The 24,646-nt window shown below is 36.8% G+C and overlaps 1 pseudogene across 1 annotated transcript; it reads left to right on the top strand.

Annotated features, from left to right (window-relative positions):
• Positions 1-4,265: 4,265 nt before the first annotated feature.
• LOC143567418 (serine/threonine-protein kinase EDR1-like) lies at positions 4,266-22,028 on the top strand (annotated as a pseudogene). The gene is made up of 16 exons (XR_013141409.1): positions 4,266-4,564; positions 4,662-4,865; positions 4,985-5,173; positions 5,842-6,101; positions 6,167-6,286; positions 6,368-6,457; positions 6,732-6,826; positions 9,913-9,999; positions 18,435-18,528; positions 18,619-18,865; positions 18,955-19,078; positions 19,162-19,181; positions 20,128-20,284; positions 20,401-20,689; positions 20,794-20,866; positions 21,711-22,028. The product of XR_013141409.1 is annotated as a serine/threonine-protein kinase EDR1-like (transcript).
• Positions 22,029-24,646: the final 2,618 nt, after the last annotated feature.

Below are 24,646 nucleotides of genomic sequence, written 5' to 3' on the forward strand. Positions count from 1 at the left end.
CCACATACACTTCCTCTTCTATTTTTCCATTTAGAAAAGCATATTTGACATCCAATTGGAATACTTTGATGTTCTTTGAGGCAGCATAAGCTAGAAAGATTCTTATAGCTTCGAGTCTTGCAACAGGAGCAAAAACTTCCTCAAAGTCAATCCCTTCTTCTTGTAAGCATCCCAATGCAACAAGCGTTGCTTTATTCTTATTCACAATTCCTCTCTCATCCCTTTTGTTCCGGAAATCCCATTTTGTTCCAATGGCATATCTGTTTCTTGGCCTATCTACAAGTTCCCACACCTGCAGATCTCTGAATTGAGAAACTCCTCTTGCATTGCTTCTACCCAACAATTGTCTTTTAATGCTTGAACAATGTTTTTGGGTTCAATTTGGGATAGAAAGCAGGAGTACAAACAAATATTTGTAGATTCAGATGCACTTCTTGTAACTCTTTCATTGATATCTCCAATAATGTTCTCAGGTGGATGGTTTCTTTCAACATAAGAGGATTGAATAATCACATTAGTAGACAAAGTAGAGTCAAAATTTGAGTCATTGAGATCTGGTTCATCAATGACCAAATCAGTTGTTGCATCATGAAACTCTGGTGCTCCTTCATTGTTAGGTTGTGAGGTAGATGCAACATTATTTTCAATATTCAAACTTTGAAATAAGTCTTCAAATCTTGCTTCCCTTGTAACTTGTCTTTGAACTTCATCTTGGTTGCTAGGATCATCATCATTAACCTCTTGATTGTCTTGATTACCATGTACTGGATCTTGTTTAAAATTTTGACATTGGTATAGATCTTGAACATGATCTTGAACTTGTTCATTTTCTACACTTGAGGGTGTTGAAATCGATCTGCCCAAGACACATATTTGAGTTGATGTGGCTAGTACGTAATGATCCAAGTCGGTTCATACCAATAACAAGCTAGACAAACGCCACGATATTTATTATTAGATATGATCTAAGAAATAAATATCAACACTTATAATATTTGGAAAATGGGTTTTCTAAATATTTGCATTTGTGTGTTAAATAAATTATATGGATAATTTATATTATGAGAGATGTTATTTATTTGGATAAATGACAAATATGTATAAGGAAAAAATTAACAAAATTGGGTTTGAGTTTTGGGGGGGAAACCCTCTCTCTCTCTCTCTCTCTCTCTCTCTCTCCTTTTGTTTTTTTCCAATACATGCAAGAGATTCCATTCGGAGATGTTTAGGGCTTTGCAGCTGTAAGTTAGGCGGTGATGATTGTGGTGATGACTTAGGTGTAGAATCAAAATCTAAGGCTATTTTTCAGAAAATGGTAAAACGAAACCTGATAACGAACTAACCTCAAACTTCAATGGAGTAGGTTCAAGATCTCCCGGTGGTGGTCCTTGTGATCGAAAATATGGCATAAACCTGTAAAACACACAAAACCAAATGAGTAGACTTTACTAAAAGACTCGAAAATAAAACTAAAAATGAAATAAAATAAGATAAATTCGACTCCTACGATTCAAAAAAATATAGAACGTACGAATCAAGCAAGTCTAATCAAAGCTAATGAACGCAATCGCCAAGAGTCCCCAGCAACAACGCTAAAAACTTGATATGCTAAAAGTAGTTATAAATTTATTAACTAAATAAACACTAATCTAGACACTAAGTAATAATTCTAGACTCTTAAACTTAACTATTACCACTAACCGGCAAGTGTAATAATCGACTCTAGTTAAGTTTAGTAAGTCTGGGTATTGAACCCACAGACTCTTTAAATTACGTAAACTAGTTAATTAGATTCAGCTGTCTAACACGACTATTTATTTTGTATTATTTAAGGGGGGTTTATTAAAAACTAAATTTAAACTGACTAAAACTAATTAATAAAACTAAACATGGCTTAACTTAGCACTTGAACTTAATTCAAATAATGACAAGTAACCACCTAGATTTGAATCCCTAATGTATCAGTTATCAAATAGCTGGAAAATATTATGTTATGGAACCAGGATCTTAAAGTTTTTTCTTAATGGGAAACCAAACACAATTCTCGACCCTTCGAATCATTTCGACTGACAAACAAACGTTCAATCATGGGGAATTATTTCGGTTAAAAAAGCTATTAGAGGCACATGAAAGGGTATCAATAAGTTGGAGTTTGAAAATAATAATGGTCACCTAAAAATTATGGATAGGTTACAAGTAAAATTAGGTATGGATGATAAAACTCAGTTTTGGCTTGATATTTGGGTGAGTGATAAGCCGTTGAAAATTTTATTCCCAACGTTGTTTGCTTCGGAGAAATAGAAAGATATCTCAGGTCGTGAGTGTCTCTTTGATTAATAATGAAATTAGATGGTTATGGAGATGGTTGAGGCCATTGAGGGCGACCAAGTTAAGAGAGATTTTCAAAACTGCTTGAACCTAATTTCTTTGGTTATTATAACAGAGCCTAGAAGCATGGTTACGAAGAGGATGGGAATGTTTGGCTGAGGATTTTCTGTTCAAACACTTGATATGAATACTAAACAATTCGGAACACCAATTTGTTGCTGAGAATTTTTGGTTGAATTGTATCCCCATCAAGGTTAATTGTTTTGTGCGAAGATTTCTTTTAGACTGGACCGCTACTAAACTAGCACTTTTGTCAAGAGGGGTCGATGTTGGAATGTTATTTTTGTGTTGTGCAATATGCATCAAGAATCGTCGGTGCATCTCATGGTTAATTACCGAATAGCTAAATGGGTATGGTCGATTATTCATAATTGGGTTAAGTTATCGATGTTTGCAAATTTCAATATGGTGAAAGACATTTTGGAATATCAAACTTTACACAAGAAGAACAAGGAGGAATGTATAGGATTCAAGCAATTTCAGTAGTCACATATTGGTTAATTTCAAGAAAGCAGAATGCACAGATTTGGTGAGCAATTATTTTTCGGTGGGTAATTTGGTGAACGGTATTAAGTCAACTTCCTTTCTTTCAATCAAGCACATGAATAACACGCTTAGAGTGAGAGAAGTGGTGCAAATTTAACTTTACCAATTTTCCTTTATAGTTTTGTTATGGTGTAACTTGGTGTTTAGTTGTTTTATGTTCCTTACGACTTGCAATTTATTTCTTTTTTCTTAATTTATAACATTTGGCATTTCAAAAGAAAAAAAAACATAGAAATAGTTGTAGAGAACATGAACTGTGAAAATAGAGAAATATATGAAAATATGAATAATTCGGTTAAGTGATTTCGGTTAACAAAGGTAAAAAAAATAACCGATAACTGCTTTTCAGTTAATTCGGGTGTCAGCTAGTTTAAGTTTATGTTCGCTAAGTTTTAATCCGGTTTAATTTTAAGTAACGGTTCAGTTAGAGCTCAATGGGAGGTATGTTATTTTTAAGACGAGAAGTAAATATTGAATCCATCCCCCGCATCGTGTCTCTCTTTGCTTCTGATCTCAGATCTTTATTTATTTATTTGTTTATTTTTATTTTCTCATCATCATCATCATCATCATCATCATCATCATCGTTTATATCTCCGATTCAAATCTTACAAATATGAAACCCCACTACCAATCCCATCGTCGTTAATTCAATCAATTTCTCATCATCATCATCATCACTCTTCTCAATTCAATTCAGCAACTGCTGCTGCTGGTTACTTCACCTGAGGAGGAGGAGGAGGATTTATCTATCTCAGTCAGTATTAACTTCAACTCTCAGATTTTAATTCAATTATCAAGTTTCCCTTTTCTAGGGTTTTATTTCTGATTTGTGCTGTTTCATCTGAATATTGCTTCTGATTATGTTTTGCATTCTTAGATTTAGCGATTTTAATGTGCTTTGCTTGTATCGTGCAATGCGATCGATTATCTGCCCAGAAACCCTGGAAAATATCATGGATTAATACTCTTTTTTTTTGTTGTTGTTAACCTCAACTCTCCATTTCTTGCTGCCAAGGGTTCCGTATCAAATTTCCCTTTCTAGGGTTTAATTTGCTTGTGAAACTTCTGATTATGTTTTGCATTAATTTTGGAATGCAATTGGCACTGTAAGTAAGTGTATCGTGCAATGCGGTTATGTTATGTGATTGAATTTGTTAGTTCCCCTTAATTAATGCTACTGTCAATTTGGGTACATTTTTATTTTAACATGATATAATAATTGACGCAAGGTTAAACCTTCTTGTTTCTTACTGCAGGTCTTATGGCCTCAACAATATGCAAACTGGAATTTTGTTTTAGTAAATGAACTGTTGCTTCAACACCGAGTTAAAATGGTTGAGTTGGTAATGTGATTCGTCATTAGATAGATATGGAAGTGACACGCGATGAATTAGGGAGCTTAGAGCAAGGGTCTTCTAGTAGTAATACATGGTGGCCGTCAGAGTTTGTCGATAAGTTCGAGTCGGTTTCGTTGGAATCAAAGAAAGAAGCTCAAACTCATAGAAGATCTATGAGCAGCAGTACATATGACAGGTTTCTATCTCCACCTCTATCAGCATCACAAATCCTCTGGAGTACTGGCGTGCTTTCCGAACCTATTCCAAATGGTTTCTATTCAGTCGTTCATGTAAGCACTTAACACTTTGCTAATGCTAGTTATGCTACAATACCATTATTGCATTTTCTGCTTGATCTTTGCGTTTGCTGATTTGTATTCTGTATAGGATAACAGACTGAAAGAACTTTTTGATCATATTCCCACATTGGAGGATCTTCATGACTTGGAACTCGAGGGTGTGAAAGCCGATATCATTCTTGTTGATTCTCAAAAAGATAAGAAGCTTTCCATGCTAAAACAACTCATTTCCACCCTAGTCAAAGGTCTGAACTCAAATCCTGCAGCCATTGTTAAAAAGATTGCTGGATTGGTGAGTTCTAAGCATTGCTTTATCTTGCAGTTTTTATTAACTTTCTATGGCTATTTTAACTGTATTATTTTATAGTTTTTGATTGGCTATAATATAAAGATTCATATGTTTAATTACAGGTGTCAAATTTCTATAAGCGGCCACAATTTGATAGCCCAGTTAAAGCTACACTTGATGATGCTTCTCATGTGCCTGGTGGTCGAGGTGTGCAGTTGTTGGGGCATATTAAAAATGGTTCATGTCGTCCTCGAGCGATACTTTTTAAAGTTCTTGCTGATACTGTTGGTTTTGAAAGTAAACTTGTAGTGGTAAGAGCTAATTGTTGAACCTATATTATCTGGTAGTCTCCTAATGATTATGTTCTTTGTATGATTGCTGTAAGATAATCAAGTGTTGCTTGTAAAAGAACTGAACGAACAACAATGGGGCTTGTTCGTGTTCCTTGTTTGAATTTAAGCGGACAAACAGTCGGACACAAACTGTTAAACAAACAGGGTATTGTTGTTCGTGTTTGTTAAGTAAAATGAACGTGTTAATGTTTGTTTATGTTATAAATGAATGATTCATGGATGTAGACAAACAAATATAAACCAAGATAACTAAGCAAACACCAATTAAAAGTAAATGTGAATATCAATCTGCTGGGCGTAAAAGTACCAATAAAACTTTAAACTACACTAAATCGTAGTTGGTGGGCCTAAGTCATAACAATATAAATGGATACATTAATGAACTTTAAACGTAAACATGTTAACATTTGTGAATGTAAATGAACGATCATAAACGAATGTAAACATACGAACTTCCTGCTGGGAGGTTCACTGATCAACCGTATAATAATGGGTTATAAAATACTGCCAGTATGTGCTTTTGCCTTTTGATGTGTAATAATTGGCTGTTTGGGTATTTGACAAATATTGTATAGTGTATATTTATGAACTAATTCATAAACGTTAACGTTTTATATATATTTCAGGGGTTACCTAATGATGGAGTTGGTGAATGTGTAGATTCATATAAGCATATGTCTGTAGTTGTTGTTCTGAACTCTGTAGAACTACTTGTTGACCTTATGCGGTTTCCGGGTCAACTCATACCTCAGTCAACAAAGGCGATTTTTATGACCCATATTTCTGGAGCTGGAGAAAGTGATTCTGCAGAAAACGACTCGTGTGATTCACCGCTTGAACCAAACAGCCCTTTATATGGTTTTTCAGAGAGGATAGACAATGATAGGTTAGGCATAATTATTCTATTCTGCTGCTGAAATTAGCAAGTTATTTATTTTAATTATTTTGCAGTTCTGAGAAAGCGGACAATCTCCATTATCAGAGAAGATTGGAATCATCTTTAAACGCACCTGGGCCTTCATTGAGGAGTAAAATGATGCGTTCTGCATCCTCCACTGATGGAAAATGGAGGTATTATTTGTTACATCCATTGATTGCATAACTTGTTTTGTGTAACTGATAAAGAGACTTGTTATATTTACTATGCATCAGTTTATCTCATAGTGAGCCAGATATTGCTGCTACATTTTGGAGAAGGAGCCGAAGGAAGGTGATAACTGAACCAAGAACCACAAGTTCAAGGTTTTTTTCATACCTCACTATTAAATATACTTTACATTCGCATATTTTGGATATAAAACTACGGTTTCCTTTTGTTTTTGGTGCAAAATAGCCTTCATACAGGTTATCATTATTTGATATAACTTATAACTATTGTAGTAACTAGTAAGTAACAATGAACTCTTAGGAGTGAGTTGTGTTATTTGCATAGCGTATTGTATAACTTTTTGGAGGAAAAAGATAAGAGAGTATAATCAACATGATACTTTTGTTTATTTGTGTTGAGTATTTCCAGTCCAGAGCATCCTTCCTTTCGGGCACGTGGGCGGTCCATGCTTAGTGGTGATAGAGAACATTTGGAGACTATCCTGATGACGTTGGTCCATCAAGGTTTTTTTTTTTAATTTTATATCCGCCCTTTTGACAACATACCCATCGAGGTGTGGAAGTGTCTGGGGGAGGAAGGAGTCATGTGGTTAACTACTCTGTTCAATAGTATTCTCAAATCAGGTAAGATGCCAGACCAGTGGAGGAGCAGCGTTGTAGTTCCTATCTATAAGAACAAAGGAGACGCCCAATGTTGTGGTAACTACCGAGGAATCAAACTACTAAGTCATACTATGAAGCTATGGGAAAGAGTGATTGAGGTTCGACTTAGACGAGAAACTCAGGTTACGGTCAACCAATTTGGCTTCATGCCGGGGCGTTCCACCACAGAGGCAATACACCTTATAAGAAGATTAATGGAAAAGTATAGGGAGAAGAAGCGTGATCTACATATGGTGTTTATTGACCTAGAAAAGGCCTACGACAGTGTGCCACGACAGGTGCTCTGGGAGTGCTTGGAGGGTAGAAGAGTGCCCAGGAAATACATAGAGATAATTATGGATATGTATACCAGGAGTGAAACAAGTGTCCGTGCGCCAGTGGGGGATACTGATTTCTTTCCTGTAGAGGTAGGTCTTCACCAGGGGTCAGCGTTGAGCCCGTTTCTTTTTGCAGTAGTCTTGGATGAGTTGTCAAAGTCGATTCAGGGGACTCTCCCGTGGTGCATGATGTTCGCAGACGATATTGTGTTACTTGCTGAGAAAAAACAAGATCTAAACATGAGGCTTGAGGAGTGGCGAACAACCTTAGAGACAAAAGGTTTAAAGATTAGCCGATCTAAGACGGAGTACCTACACTGTGATTTTGGTGAGATAAACGACAGTGAAGACGCACACATCACAATTGAAGGGCAGGTGGTCCCGCAGGTAACGAAGTTCAAGTATTTAGGATCATTTGTACAGAGCGATGGGGAATTAGACAGTGATGTGACCCACCGAGTTCAGGTAGGATGGTGTAGATGGAAAGCAGCCACAGGTATATTGTGCGACAAGAGTTTCCCGACTAATCTGAAGGGAAAATTCTATAGGGTGGCAGTTAGACCTGCAATGCTATATGGAACAGATTGTTGGGCCATCAAGAAGGCACAAGTGCGGAAGATGGAGGTAGCAGAAATGAGAATGCTACGTTGGATGTGTGGGCACACAAGGCTAGACAGAATAAGAAACGTTGTGCTTCGCGAGAGATTAGGGGTGGCGAACATAGCAGACAAGATAAGAGAGTGGAGATTGAGATGGTTTGGACATGTAAAGAGAAGACAGACGACGAATCCTGTTAGATCTGTAGAAAACATTACTATAGAGGGGAGGAGGGGTAGAGGACGACCGAAATTGACTTGGGATGAGAGGATTAGGCATGATTTGATAGACCTAAATCTCTCCGAGGACATGGTTGAGGATAGGAATTCGTGGAGAAATAGAATTAAAGTTAAGGATTTTTAGAGAGAATTGAATACCTTAGGGCTTAGACTTAACTTATTTAGGTCACATACCATAATGATATTTCCCTTACATATTTTATTATTATTATTATTATTAGCTTTTATATTGCGGTTAAACTGTGACCTTATTATTAATATTATTATAATTAGTAGTAGTTTTTTATATAACTGTTAAACTTTGATTTCCTTTTTTTTGCTTCATACACATGTTCTTAGAGCCGAGGGTCTCTCTGGAAGCCACCTCTTTATTCCTTTGGATAGAGGTACGGTGTGCCTACATCCCACCCTCCCCAGACCCTACCTATAGCTCTGCTGTCGGTGGGATTTTACTGGGTATGATTGATTGATTGATTGATATCCGCCCTTTTGAAGCTTACACAGCAATGCATGATCCTACTTTCTATTTTTTTGTTTGTTAATACTTAATATCATTTTGCATGATGTCTTTGCCTACTAAGTGTTACCATAAATGAACGGTGACACAGGTGTCCCCAAGTGTAGTTAACAAAGTTTATAGACATTTCCTAAGGGTAACAGTGGATGCATGCTTTAGAAGACATACTAGTATAACAAACCAAAGGTTTTTTAAGATTTGTTAAGGAATCAAGCATCGTGCCTTGAATTTTTTCTTAAATGCATCTATTCTGTTTTGTTGTTTTAAGAAAATGGCTGCTTATTTATCATTGGAAATTAATTTCATTGTTAAGTAATATGCAATTTAAAGGATGAAATTTGGTTCAGATTAAGCCAACGGTATTTAAATCCAAATAAAAGTTTTTATGCCCAAGATATTATCAATAAAAGTTTTTGATACGAACCTGTCTTAAGCTGAAAGGTCCAAAGGAGACAAATGGTTGAGGACACTGAACAGTCTACGTAACCGCAACATTTACTACTACAATTAGGCTTATTTATAGGTTTGTGTTCAAGTTTCTGGGATATCCGTGTTTATATATTATAAAAATATTAGGGTTTGTTGGAGAATTGCCATCTCGAATCGGCTAATCGGAGACTAGCCCGTCTCGAATTGGGTTAACTATCCTTCTTGTTTATTTTAATCAATCAAATTTCGGGGTTCTATCAAATTATGCGTTCGATTTCTTCTTAAATGCATTTATTCTGTTTTGTTGTTTTAAGAAAATGGCTGCTTATTTATCATTGGAAACTAATTTTCATTATTAAGTAATATGCAATTTAAAGGATGGAATTTGGTTCCGATATTAAATCCAAATAAAAGTTTTCATGCACAAGATATTATCAATTAAGGTGAAGTCAGGTTTAAGTAATGAACTGGCTGGATATGGTGGTGGTAGAAAGTTGGTGAGCTGGGTGATAGAATGTAAAGACTTGAAATAATAAACCAAAAATAAGATGACATTTAAACGGTACCAAATTATGTTGCAGGTGTTTTAAGATGTAAAATTTTAACAAACATTTAATTTAAAGGTCACTGTTTTCGGAACTTGCATATTCTTTTAAAGTAAAGGTGTGCATTTTATGACTTTTTATGTGATGCTTTTGAGAGCTGAAGCAAGAATGCCCTACATCAACAAAACAACTATATCTGTTTATTAAAACAAAATATACAAATAAAATAAAATAAAATATGATAAAGAACTGAATTCCAGAGTATTAAATGCGTATGCTACAGGTCAGAAAGCACGTCAATGTCTGAACATCGTAGAAGTCGAAGAAGGAGCATAAGTATTACTCCAGAAATCGGCGATGACATTGTCAGGTTAATATTCACAAATTCTTATGTTTATGTTTTGTTCTTTTTAATCTAATTTAGTTTATAATTATATAAATCACCTCCTGCCTTTTTATCCATATATTGTTCATGCTATATGAAGCATGCAAGTCCTTACAAAGTCAGAACTATGTATGAAGAGTTACAATATTATTTATAAATATCAGCTGAAAAGTAAGACTGCGTTTCTTTTGTGTCATCATTGTTAGGTTCGGAGTCACACACAAACACGAATACAATAGTAAAACCGAAAGAATAAACGAAAGAGACACAAGGATTTAAGTGGTTCGGTCACGGTGTATGACCTACGTCCACTGTCGATAACTAGGGTTTTCTTATTATTGAGTGATACAAACTTACAAGTACAGGAGAGAATATATAGACTAGACAATTAGGGTTTAACCCTTTAACTAGACTGGGCCTGATTAGAGCTTTTGGGCTTGGCCAAAACTCAAACAGCTTAATCTCCTAATTCTGTCTATTCGTCTAAACCGGACCCGACCCATGATGGATCGGAGACCACAACATAACAATCTCCCACTTGGGCTTCGAGACATCTTCTCTAAACCACCACTTGGATGCGTCAAACATTTCAACCTGCTCCCATTTGGAGACTTAAAATGTCTTCACCTGCATTGCCTTGTACATGTAAAATAAAACCCATCTGGTTTTGCACCTCCTAGTTACCCTTCGCCTTCTCAACATTATTCCTGAAGGCCTGCTGAAGCTCTGCACAGCTTCAGCTTATCCAGCATCACCGGCTTGGTGAACATATCTGCTGGATTCTTAGCACCTGAGATATTTTTCAAACTGAAAATACCATCACTGATCAAATCTCTGACAAAGTGATATCTCCTCCCGATGTGCTTAGTCTTCGAATGATAGACTGGATTCTTCGCAAGTTTCACTGCACTCTCATTGTCACAATATAAGAAGAACTCTGCCTGTTTCTTTCCCAACTCTTCAAGAAAAGTTCTCAACCATACTAATTCTTTACTGGATTCTTCGCAAGTTTCACTGCACTCTCATTGTCACAATATAAGAAGAACTCTGCCTGTTTCTTTCCCAACTCTTCAAGAAAAGTTCTCAACCATACTAATTCTTTACTTGCTTCGGCTGCTGCCATATATTCTGCCTCAGTGGTTGATAAAGCAACACTTTTCTGAAGTCTGGACATCCAACATACTGCTGTTCCCCCAACTGTGAAAACATAACCAGTAGTGCTTTTAAACGTCTTCTTACATCCACCCAGATCAGCATCTGAATAACCCCTGAGAATTGTATCCTTCCCCTTAAAACATAACCCCAAACTGGAAGTACCCTTTAAGTATCTGAGTAACCATTTCACCGCTTCCCAATGTTCCTTTCCCGGATCCGACATAAAACGACTAACTACCCCGACAGCATGAGCAATGTCTGGCCGTGTACAAACCATGGCGTACATGAGACTGCCAACAGCAGATGCATACGGAACTTTAGCCATCTCTGTTCTTTCTTCCTCTGTTCTGGGAGACTGGTCTTTGGTAAGTTTGAAATGACTTCCCAGAGGTGTGTTTCGCGGTTTAGTCTTCTCATCATTCATCCTGAATCTTTCTAACACTTTCCCTATGTATTTCTCTTGGGATAGTGTTATGGAGCCATCTTTCTTTCTGGATATACTCATCCCCAAAATCTGTTTGGCTGGTCCAAGATCTTTCATCTCAAATTCATCAGACAACTGTTTCTTCAACTTGCGAATCTCCTTCATATCAGATCCTGCAATTAACATATCATCTACATAAAGAAGTAGAATGATATATGAGCCTTTAAACTTCTTTAAGTAGCAGCAATGGTCGGCCTCGCATTTCTTGTACCCAGTTCTCACCATAAAATCATCAAACTTTAGGTACCATTGCCTAGGTGCCTGCTTCAGACCATACAAGCTTTTCTTCAATTTGCAGACCCATTTTTCTTTCCCGGCAACCTGAAATCCTTCAGGTTGTGCCATATAGATCTCCTCGTCAAGATCACCATGTAAAAATGCTGTCTTAACATCTAATTGCTCTAGATGTAAATTTTCTGCAGCAACAATACTTAAGATCAATCTGATGGTGGTCATCTTCACAACTGGAGAGAATATTTCATTATAATCAATTCCCTTCTTTTGCTGGAAACCCTTGACCACTAAACGAGCTTTGTATCGTTTAGACCCATCATGTTCTTCCTTGACTCTATAGACCCATTTATTCTGTAGAACTCTTTTATCTGGTGGAAACTTGGTTAAAACCCATGTCTGGTTTTTACTCAAAGAGTTCATCTCCTCCTTCATAGCATGCTCCCACTGGAGCGAATCTTTCAACGTAAGTGCTTCATAATAACTCTCTGGCTCACCATTTTCAGTTAAAAGGAGATAATTAACTGAAGGTTTGTAACGTACCGGCTGTTTAGAAACTCTGATGGACCTCCTAACCCAGTGCTGAGGCGGGTCAGGTTCTTGTGGAGACTGTTCATCCTCAGACTCTGAACTCCCACTGTCAGAGACTCCCTCTGACTCTTCATTTCCACCAATATCATCATCTTCAAATTCAGGAACTGTGGTTTCTTCAGTTTCTGTCTCGGGTTCGGTAGCTGACTCAACTGTCTTTTTCTGAGCATCAATTTCATATTCAACCTGCTCTTTCTGAACCCTTGATTTTGAAGTGTTTCTATCTTTGTATAACTCAGCCTCATTAAAAGTTGCATGCTTGCTTCTGACTACTTTTCTGCTTTCTAAATCCCAAAGCCTGTAGCCCATTTCGTTTGACCCATATCCAATGAAAACATATTTTTTAGCTTTAGCATCAAGCTTGTCATTTTTCACTAGATCATAAGCGCTACACCCAAAGACTTTCAAATGCTTATAATCTGCAGCTTTACCTTTCCACTCTTCTTCTGGTGTCTTGAAACCCAGCGGTACTGACAATCCCCGGTTAATTAAATAAGCTGCAGTGTTAACTGCATCTGCCCAGAACGTCTTTGGAAGCCCGGCATTAAGTCTCATACTTCTTGCCCTTTCATTTAACGTCCTGTTCATTCGTTCTGCCACTCCATTTTGTTGAGGAGTGTCAGGGACTGTAAAGATCATCCGAATACCGTACTCTTCACAATAATCACGGAATTCTTTGCTAACGTATTCACCACCGTTATCCGACTTCAAGCATTTCACCTTCAAATCAGTTTCCAATTCAACAGCAGTTTTCCATTTCTTAAAAGTATCAAAAACATCAGATTTATTTTTAAGAAAGTAAACCCATACCTTGCGTGTCGAATCATCAATGAAGGTGACATAATAGTGCGATCCTCCCAAAGAAGAGACTGAAGTTGGTCCATAGACATCAGAGTGAATAAGCTCCAATTTCTGAGCTTTCAGTTGTTCTCCGGTCTTCACAAAAGATACTTTCTTCTTTTTACCGAAAACACATGGTTCACAAAATTCAGATTCAACCTTCTTCAGTTCTGGAATTTTTCCTCTAGCAACGAGCATTTTCATCCCTTTTTCACTCATGTGGCCGAGTCGTTGGTGCCACAAACTAGACTGACTCGGTCCACTGGTCACTGCATTTACCCCATCAGCTGGAATTTCAACCATGTATAAAGTGCCCTTCTTTTTACCTCTGGCAATCACAAGATTCCCTTTCACAACTTTCCATTGACCCCCACCAAATATAACATCATATCCTTGGTCATCTAACTGCCCAACAGAAATTAGCTTTCTTCTAAGGCTAGGAACGACCCGAACATCCTTTAGAGTCCATGAGGTGCCCAATGAAGTTTTTAGTTCAATATCCCCCATCCCCGTGATATCAACAGCATGATTATTAGCCAAACGAACTTTACCAAAATTACCTGTTCGGAGATTCTTCATCTTCTTCGTGCTATAAGTAGCATGAAAAGATGCACCAGAGTCCATAATCCATGAATCTGTTGATTCTTCAACACAGCAGATAAGAGTCTCTTCTGAACCTTCTGAATCATCTGAACCGGTGGCCAGATTAACTTCCTTTTTAGATTCTTTCTTTTCTTTTGAAATTGAGGGGTTAGGGCATTGGTTTCTGAAATGCCCCATTTCTTTGCAATTCCAACACTCAATGTCTTTTCTGGGCTTTGACTGACTTCTTCTTCTAGACTTTGACCTACCCCTGCCATTACCTTTCTCTCTTCTCCTACCTCTCCCTTCGGTGCTCAATATAGAACTAGATGTCTCACCAGAATTCCTTCTTCTTATGTCCTCCCTTAAAATCAAATCCCGGACTCCTTCAAAAATAAGCTTAGTATTCCCAGAAGAACTACTAACTGCAGTAACAGTCCCTGACCAACTTTCGGGTAACGAGGATAACAAGAGTAACGCTTGAACTTCATCATCAAACTTGATATCAACAGAAGACAAACGAGAAATAATAGTGTTGAAGTCATTAACATGAGAGGTAACAGATGCCCCTTCCTTCATTCTGGTGTTAACTAGCTGTCTAATCAGAAACACCTTGTTTGATGCAGAAGGCTTTTCATACATATTTGACAAGGCTTTCATAAGACCATACGTGGTAGTTTCATTTACAATATTGAATGCCACATTCTTAGCTAGTGAGAGTCTAATAACAGCTATGGCTTTTCTGTCAAGTACCTTCCACTCATCCTCTTTCATACATTCCGGTTTCCTCTCTTCTAGTGCTTCCATTAAGTCTTTCTGACATAGCAAATCCTCAATTTGCATTTTCCACCATCCAAAATCCTGACCATCAAACTTCTCAATCTTGATCTTTCCGTCCTCAGCCATTATCCAAACTGAGTTTTGATTACAGCAAACAACCAAACTACCCAAGGAATAAAAGGACTGGAAACTGATCAGAAAAAACGAACCAGCAGCTGCGGAACCCTAATCAGCGGCGGCGGAACTGTAGCGGCGGCGGCGGTACTGTAGCGGCGGCAGCGGTACTGTAGCAGCGGCGGTGGAACTGTAGCAGCGGAGCAGCGGCGGCGGAACTGTGTGTATAATCGAGAACCAGGCTCTGATGCCAATTGTTAGGTTCGGAGTCACACACAAACACGAATACAATAGTAAAACCGAAAGAATAAACGAAAGAGACACAAGGATTTAAGTGGTTCGGTCACGGTGTATGACCTACGTCCACTGTCGATAACTAGGGTTTTCTTATTATTGAGTGATACAAACTTACAAGTACAGGAGAGAATATATAGACTAGACAATTAGGGTTTAACCCTTTAACTAAACTGAGCCTGATTAGAGCTTTTGGGCTTGGCCAAAACTCAAACAGCTTAATCTCCTAATTCTGTCTATTCGTCTAAACCGGACCCGACCCATGATGGATCGGAGACCACAACATAACAATCATTGCGCTTAAAACTGTTTAGAGCATAGTCACATAAATCGCGGTGCGCTCCGGTATGGGTACGCGGTTCGCTAGGCTAGACGAATTCGGTACGGAGGGGGGTAGGTTCATTTTGGTACGAACCGGTACGATGTACCAAGAAGTGCGGTTCGAGGGAATTAAAAAAATTAATATATAAGTTATATATCTTTCAAAAATTAAAGTTAGTTATCTAAAAATATAATTTTTACTTTATTATTTATATATATACACATATATTCAAATGTAATTTTATGAAATAGCTATACTATATTGTAAAATAAATTTGAGTAAAGTATAGGGTTATATTTAATAAAAATACAAACTTGAGGGTGAAAAATGAAGTTTTATGAAAAAAAAAACTGCAAAAAAAGGGTTTTATGGATATTTAGGGTTCGCGATTTCAATTGAGCCAAATCTGGAATCCCGCCCAAATAAATCCAATGTCCCGATTTCAATTGAGTATAATCGCGAATTCATAATCAATTAGAGCGACGGACCAGCGTCAATTGGTTCGCGAATTAGGGTTTTATGGATTGAACCGTACCGAATAATTGGTTCGCGAATTCTCCGGCGACCGGAACGCCGACGAATTGCGATTGGGTACACAACGTACCAATTCGAAAATCGTGGGTCTGTGAGCGATTTATGTAACTATGGTTTAGAGTACATGATGAACAAATATGCTGAAAATAAGGGAAAGATAATGATAGACGTATATCATTCAAGCCACTCTTGAGCTAATCAAGATCAGCTCACTAAAATCTTGAATCGAGCAGAACTTAAACCAACTCTACATAAAAATGAGTTTGTTTGATAAACGTGCCTGAGCCCTAAGCTTAAACTGACTCGCGGACCTATTATCATCGTCATCGTCATCGTCATCGTCATCGTCATATCCCACCAATAGCAAAGCTATGATAGGGTCTAAGGAGGGTAAGATGCAGACAGCCTTACCTCTATCCCGTAGGAATAGAAAGGCTGCTTCCGGTGAGACCTCCAGCTCGATAGTAGTTTTGCATCAAGCCTTGGACACAAGGCACATAACACTCTATCATTGGGACACAGGCTAATTGGTGTATGCACCCTTGTCTTTCGGCCATCAACGCCACCACATGATGCCTGATTAACCTTCGACCACTTTTAACGTTATTTTCACAAAATTTGTAAAATAACGTCAAAATTAGTGCAATTTCACTTTTGCCCACCCGAAGGCCCACACATATATAAATTATATGCGCGCACCGCAAAGAGGGCGTGAACCCATTATTTATATAATTATATTATATATATTTGGTATAATATATATTTGTATATTAGTTATTATCTAGATTATTACTTTAGTTGAAATTGATAATAGTTGGAATGTTGATGAATGTTATTTAGATGTTAACTTACATTTTGTAAGAATCATCACTGGCTAGCCGGAGTTATGAATCGAATGATTTTATATAGAATATGAATTTCTAATAGACTTGGAAACATTTTCTCACTTTCAAATATACGTTTAACAATTATGAGATGAATCCACTTGAAAACATGAATTACACACGTTGTGATGGGGCCCGATGACAAGAAAAAGATAGTTGTAAACGTTGAATTACACACATTGAAGTGTGTTAACTCACAAAAGACAGAAGTGTTAACAAAAATTTGTAAAAGATGAGTATAGGGCAACAAAGTTGTAAGTGGAAAAGTGTTGAGGTTAAAAATGAAAAATGCTTTGTAACAAATTTGTAAAAGATGAAAAGTATAGGGGTTAAAAATAAAAGAACTGTAAAAAGTAAAAAGTATTAACAAAGCACAGTTTACAACCATTAATGCATAAAGAATTTGGTAATTGTCATCATCATCATCGTACTCGGTAAATCCCACCAATAGCAAAGCTCTGGTAGGGTCTGAGGAGGGTAAGATGTAGACAACCTTACCTCTACCCCGTAGGAATAGAGAGGCTGCTTTCGGTGAGAATCCTGGCTCGATAGTTGTTTTGCATCAAGCCTTGGTCATAAGGCACATAGCACTCAACCATCGGGACATTGGCTGATTGGTGCATGTACCCTTGTCTTTCGGCTATCAACGCCACCACATGATGCCTGATTAACCTCCGCCACTTTTAACATTATTTTCACGAGATTAGTAAAATGACGTCAAACTTAGTGCAATTTCACTTTAGCCCACGCGAGGGTTCGCACATATATAATTAGTGCAAGTTGGTAATTGTATATATATAAATTTTGATAATTGTAATTATCTAAAACATAACTAAAAATCAGTATACATTAGTTAATATATAATATAACGCGCTGAGCTTGTAAAAGCTACTCACAAACCAAGCTCGGGCTCAAGCTCAAGCTATCGTATGATAAACAAGCTGAGCTTAGACCATAGTTATTAAAAGCGTGCGCTTTTTGCGCTTAAGCGCATTTAAAGCGCCAGGCGCATTAATTGCGGTTAGCATGCATCAGGTATGTAAGCCGCAGTCTTGTTTTCCCAAACCTCCCCATGCGTATTAAATTCCCTTTAATAATCTGTGCCTATTCTATAGGAGTCCCTAACACTCCACTATTTAAGGGGTTCCACAATCAATATTATAGCACACAAAAAATCATCAATAAACTAAGAATTGACAGGTTAGTTTTGTTCTTAAAAAACCTAAATTCGGTTTTCTTTCTTTACTCTGCATTTTTTGTTCTTTGTTTCTTATGTGTTCTTCATAAGATGTTCTATTTAAGTTAAAAATTTTGTTTTTTTAATGTGCGCTTTTTTTTCAAAATCGGGCGCTTTTTTTGCGCTTATCGCCTGGGCGCTAGATCCAGCCTCAACGCTTTTGAGCGCCTATCGCATTTGATAACTATGGCTTAGACTCGACGTGGCTCGGCTTGTTTACACCCTTACACTAAACTACCACTCATAACACATTTATGGGCTTGGCAGAAGTACCTAATATTGTGCTATTAACATATATAACAAACAAGCTCTGTGATTTACGATTGAGCTATGATTGAAGAAACATAGATGATTTTATTCTATTTTATGCAGGGCTGTACGAGCAATGAATGAAACATTAAAGCAGAATCGACTGCAGAGAGAGCAGGTGGATAGTAGATTGCCGAATCCAGGCCTCAAAAAAGATGTATGTGTTTCTATTCTACATTGTGTTACTTTGTAGCAGGTACATTATTCAAATCTGTATAATTGTTAATAATGTGACATGATAATTTAGGATCATGAACATGATGGAACATCTGTATATTCTCTGAAAAGGGAATCTCAAAAAACAATGTCATTACCAACGTCTCCTCATGAATACCGGAACCCAAAAGCTTCCGGTGATATAGTTTCAGATGAAACAGTCTCAACATGGAACAAAATTCTTGATTCACCTATGTTTCAAAATAAGCCTCTTCTCCCTTATCAAGAATGGCATATAGATTTTTCTGAAATTACTGTTGGCACTCGAGTCGGAATTGGTATGTATTTTTAATTTTTTAAGTCTATAGAATCTTCTCTTTTCAAAAGCTTTTTTAAAATTATGATTGATTGTGTTCATGGTTTCTAGGGTTTTTTGGGGAAGTTTTTCGTGGCATTTGGAATGGAACAGAGGTAGCAATAAAGGTTTTTCTTGAACAAGATCTTACAGCCGAGAACATGGAAGATTTCTGCAATGAAATATCCATTCTCAGGTATCTCTATTAGTGAAAGTTTTATATATTTATTTATCTATGTGATCCTAATTCCATCTTTTTTTCTTTTTGGTTTTTGACAGTCGCCTTCGGCATCCAAATGGTATGTATTTTCCCTTTTTATTGCACACACACGCACACACACACACACACAAACACACACACACATAGGAGGGCGTTCATTTTGGAACCAAGAATATGTTGAGAACTGCGAGAACTGCATAATGCACGTGTACTTCTTGCTTTAAGCATTGTACAGAAGTCGGTTAATCATTAATGCACAACGTACAAGTGCTTTATGCGGTTCTCACAGTTCTCAATAAAAAACTGCTTCTGAAAAGGATGCTTCCTGTGTGTGTATTTATGTTTAGATAGAAGTGTTGCATAAAATTTTTAAATAACTATATCAAATTAATGTTACATTGGCACTCTCTAACCACAAGAAGTTACCACTTTTTGTGATAAGTAGGCGTTTGGATATGCGTTTGTAAAATGATTTTCTTATTATTGTTGTGCTTCTGTCAATTAATCAGTTTCATACAACCTGCATCAACTGCTAACGCTACTTACAAGACAACATAATTACCAGTTTACATGTTCATTTAGCCTGAGTTGAAGGACTTATGCCGTCAATTCATAAGGTCTTTTTTTTTTCACAAGAATCTCTTTCCTGGTCATTTTTCTGTTATTTATCTAAATGACCAGAAATTTTTTAGCACTTGAACATTTGATGACCGACTATTACTTAAAAAACTGTGTTCATGTGTGTGTCATCCGAAGCACATCACACCATCTTTTACAACTCCTTTTGTTATCGCTGATTATCTAATTCTGATATTCTATAATCAGTCAAATCAAACATCCAAACACCCCTTATGATGTAACTTAACATGCAAGTGAAGTTATTTAAACATCAATTCACATAATCTTTTGTGCTTCAGGTTATTGCAACATAAAATAATAAAAATACGCTGAGTAAGCTATACAAGTGTGTACACCTTCACAACAGCATGCTTCTAATCCAATTGAGAAATCTTTATATATTTCAGTTATATTGTTTCTCGGTGCCTGCACAAAGCCTCCACGGTTGTCCATGGTGACTGAATATATGGAAATGGGATCCTTGTATTACTTGATCCATTTAAGCGGGCAAAAGAAGAAACTTAGCTGGCGAAGAAGACTTAAAATGCTTCGTGATATATGCAGGTTGGTTAACTTCACACTTACATTGTAAAATGACCATGGAAGTATGACTCTTTGGTTGACTTTAATATGTTTAATAATATGTTGTTTCTTTTTTGATTGTGATGAAATGATAAAAGAGGGTTGATGTGCATTCATCGAATGAAGATAGCTCATCGTGATATTAAAAGTGCAAATTGCTTGGTGAATAAGCATTGGACGGTAAAGATATGTGATTTTGGGCTGTCAAGAATGATGACAGAATCTCCAATGAAAGAAAAGTCATCGGCAGGCACCCCTGAATGGATGGCCCCTGAACTTATCAGAAACGAACCATTCACTGAAAAGTGTGATATTTTTAGCCTTGGAGTTATTATGTGGGAGTTATGCACTCTCAATCGACCATGGGAAGGTTTGCCACCTGAACGGGTAAGTTTAACCTTTTTAAATATCTAGTTACTCTCCATTAACTTTATAATTTTAATAATTTTGGGTTCTAACAATTTTGAGAAACTATTCATTATATTGTTTAGGTTGTATATTCTGTGGCCAATGAAGGTTCACGGTTAGACATACCTGAAGGTCCTATCGGGAGGCTAATTGCGGGTACCTTTGTTTTGCTTTTTTGTTTTTCAGTGTTTGTTTTGACTTAAGTTTCATGATCTGAAATTATTATTCGAGTTAATTACATTAATGGTTCATGTGGTTTGGCAAAAGTAACATGTTTGGGCCTTGGGGTCTAATTTTGAAAAGTAACATGTTTGGTGTGAGTGTGTATGGTTTTCATTTTGTAACGTCTTTGGGGTCTCTATCATTAACTTTTGTTATAAATTCTGTTAAGTTTTACAAATTGATCATTTTACCCTTTTAGTTAGTTACATAAATAGTCTTTAATCTTTATCCTTTGCTATTAACATATTTGGGGTCTAACACTAAAAGTATAATTATCTTTTGTTTTTCGACCTTAAGTTTTACTTATATTTTACTTTAATTTATTTACAACTGAAATTTATTTTTTGATCGGTTGTTGTCGACCGCAATATTAAAAAAACAATTACAATTAGTAATTAAAATCCTGCTGCAAAACAGTCGAAAATTAAAATAAAACAAGAGTTAATTGTACAAAATACAAATTGTGCTAAGACTCCAAATATGTTACAAAATAAAGTACAAGGACTATTTGTGTAATTAACTACATGGGTAAAATTGTCATTCTATTAAATTTAGCTGAATTTCTAACCAAAGTGTTGGACCCAAATTGTGTTACAAATTGAAAACCATGGACCCATAATATGTTATTTTGCCACACTACGGGGACCATTTACATAAATACCTTTTTTGCCAAACTACGGGGACCATTTACATAATTAGCTTTTATTATTATTATTATTATTATTAATTGTTGTAAAACTTTTAACTTGAGTCTGGGTGGGTATTGACATTGTTGCAGATTGTTGGGCAGAGCCACAGAATAGACCAGGTTGTGAGGAGATTCTGACGCGTCTATTGGACTGAGATTATGCTACTTCTTGATTAAATGGTTATGGATTGGAAGTAGACTTAAATATATATAAAAGACGTAGTAGAGGCTTTATAAAACTTTTATCGGCTTATCGAGTACCTGGTTTCTGTATAAATCCTGTTATTTTGGATCAAAACTAGTTACTATTCCCAATCATACAACTCTTTCTTTCCTCATATTGTGCCATTATTTGAGTTCCAAGTAGAGTATTTCAACTACAGAAGCGAGAAGTAGATAAACAGATTGATCGGTTTATGTGAACGGTTTGGTAGCCTGATGGTTCGCAGGTTTGGTCAGAAAGAGTTTCAAGACAAAATGAGATTTATGTTACGCTTCAAATATTATAACTCAAGTCTACGTTTTTTTTCTCACGTTATCACCTAGATTAACGATGTTGTAATTCTTGTGTTTTTAAGTAAACCAGAAATTTTACAAACCAAACCCCCACCCCCCCGGTTGCATAGGAGGAGCATTCAATTTGAATGTTCTCAAATGTAAGGCCCGGGTGCCCTGCTTTGGACGTCGGACTTACTTATACACAATCATATATCATAGTGAGCTAAAACTTTTCGCGGAGTATAAAAACATCAACCATTTACTGGTCTCAACTCCTAACGTAACACATCATAATTGAAACATCATAGCAAGCCCTCTTCAGATGTCAGTCTTTTTAGATCATGCCATGTGTCTCATTTAAGCCAGTTGCTTTAACTTATTTATTTGCGTATATACTAAAAGTCAGCTACGATTGGTAATTTCTAGTTAATTAGGCAACATACATTACATTCACATACTTACATATACTCATCTGAAGATACATTGTACATACTTAACCTGCTTATCTTTCTTTCATACGTTCATACTTTTATACTACCATACTTTTATATTTCATACTTTCTTACTTTCTTGTTTTAATACTTATCAATACATACAAAACTATCTCTACGTTTTAAATAGCATCTCGCCATACTTCCTTCGATAGTATTAGAGTCTGGTTCCTCATTCCTCAGATAATATTAGGGTCCGGTCCCTACATACCTCGGATATTATTAGGGATATCACCTCTTTTTCCTCCTTTCAAACAATTTGACATGATTGAAGTTTTTCTTTTTGGAATCGTGGGATTTGCATGCTCCTTGGTTAGAACCTCTAAGGGGTCCAAATGGGTTGGACTTGAGTCGGCTGAAAAAAAACATACAACCTTGGCAAGAACGTCATTCGGCCGAACATATTACTCATGCTCCTTTAGGTTCTTTAAATTTTGTGGGTGGAGTAGCAACCGAGATCAATGCAGTCACCGGTCAATTATGTGTCTCCTAGAAGTTGGTTAGCTACTTCTCATTTTGTTCTAGGATTCTTCTTCTTCATAGGGAATTTGTGGCATGCAGGAAGGGCTCGTGCAGCTGCAGCAGGAGTCCGTTCATTTCATTCAGTACAACCATACATCCATATATACTTTTAGTTATATGTTTTCATATACATCTATATAGATACTCTTGACCCTTTCTGTATCATTCAAATATCATTTATAAACATTCATATAGCGTACACTTACCAATTAAGTATTAACTAAACACATAGTCATATGCACACAACCCCGAAAAACATACTAGAGAAAAGGGCTAGAAACTCGGTCCCGTTTCTTTCTGAATTAATCGTAACACATTACTCAGCTGGGCACGACTAACTGTATATATCAAGTATAAGTATAAATTAACTATCCTCCTATTTAAACAATACTACCCTAGTTAGTGAATTGGTTTAACTTAGCTAACAGGTTTATTGTTTAGAATCAGGTAGCATTCGCATGCCCACGAATCATATCCCATGGTCATGAACGAATCGTATCGCATGGTTTGGACGAATTGCATCGCATGGTCATGGACGAGTCGCATCGCATGATATCAAACGACTCTCATCTCATTTTCAAACGACTCTCATCTCATTTTCAAACGAGGCTGATCTCATTTCCAACGAGTTTGATCTCATTTTCAAACGAGTCAGATCTCATTTTCAAACAACTCTAATCTCATTTTCAAAGGAGTCTAATCTCATTTTCAAACGAATCTCATTTTCAAGGTTTCCATTTCTAGCTGAAATCTAGGGCTTAGTTTGGAACTTTATCCATCCTTGTAACCCGATCTAAGGTTCTACCAAATTTTATACCAACCCGGGTTCGTTTGAACCACCTTTTTAACCGTTTTATAAGCTGACTATTGCGAAATCTGGATCCTTTAGTTGATCCGCGGCCAAGGTTAATAATTTATGAGCTCCTTTGCCCCGGCCTACTATTCTACTAAGTTTCATGCAAATCCGTACACGAAAACAAAACATTTTTAATAATAACGTACCTATGAGATTTATGTTCGAAATCATTTGAGAAGCCCAAAGCCATATCAAACTAGTGTCGATTTTGGGGATTCAAGTGGCCACGGAACCATCTCGCCAAACTCCTGTACAGACTTCGGAAAGGCTGAAAAGTTTCCGGAAAACTCCATTTTTCACTATTACAGATTCCTTGATAAAAACCTAACTTCGCGACATCTGATCGAAGACCCGACTGGTGGAAATCTTCGTTTATATGCTATGAACACCCTGTTAAAATTTGAGACCAATCCGACTCCTAAATCTCCGTAAATCGTCGGGTCCTTTGTTGGCTTCTTACCCAATAAGGGGATTTGGGTTTAGAATGGAGCATTGTGTGTGTTTTCTTGAGGTGTAGGTGAAAGATGGAGAAGGTGGTGTGCAAAGGTCTTAGAGAGGGTTTAAGGTATATTTATACCTCAAGCCCATGGGCTGTAGCCCAATTATAATGTCCAAACCCATCTTAGTTAACTAGTAAGACCATACTCAATTTAACCCAT

Source organism: Bidens hawaiensis, unplaced genomic scaffold (genome assembly GCF_021521415.1).
Source record: "Bidens hawaiensis isolate Kalapana, Puna unplaced genomic scaffold, B.hawaiensis_p1.1 tig00023398_1, whole genome shotgun sequence".
Classification (NCBI taxonomy): Eukaryota; Viridiplantae; Streptophyta; class Magnoliopsida; order Asterales; family Asteraceae; genus Bidens; species Bidens hawaiensis.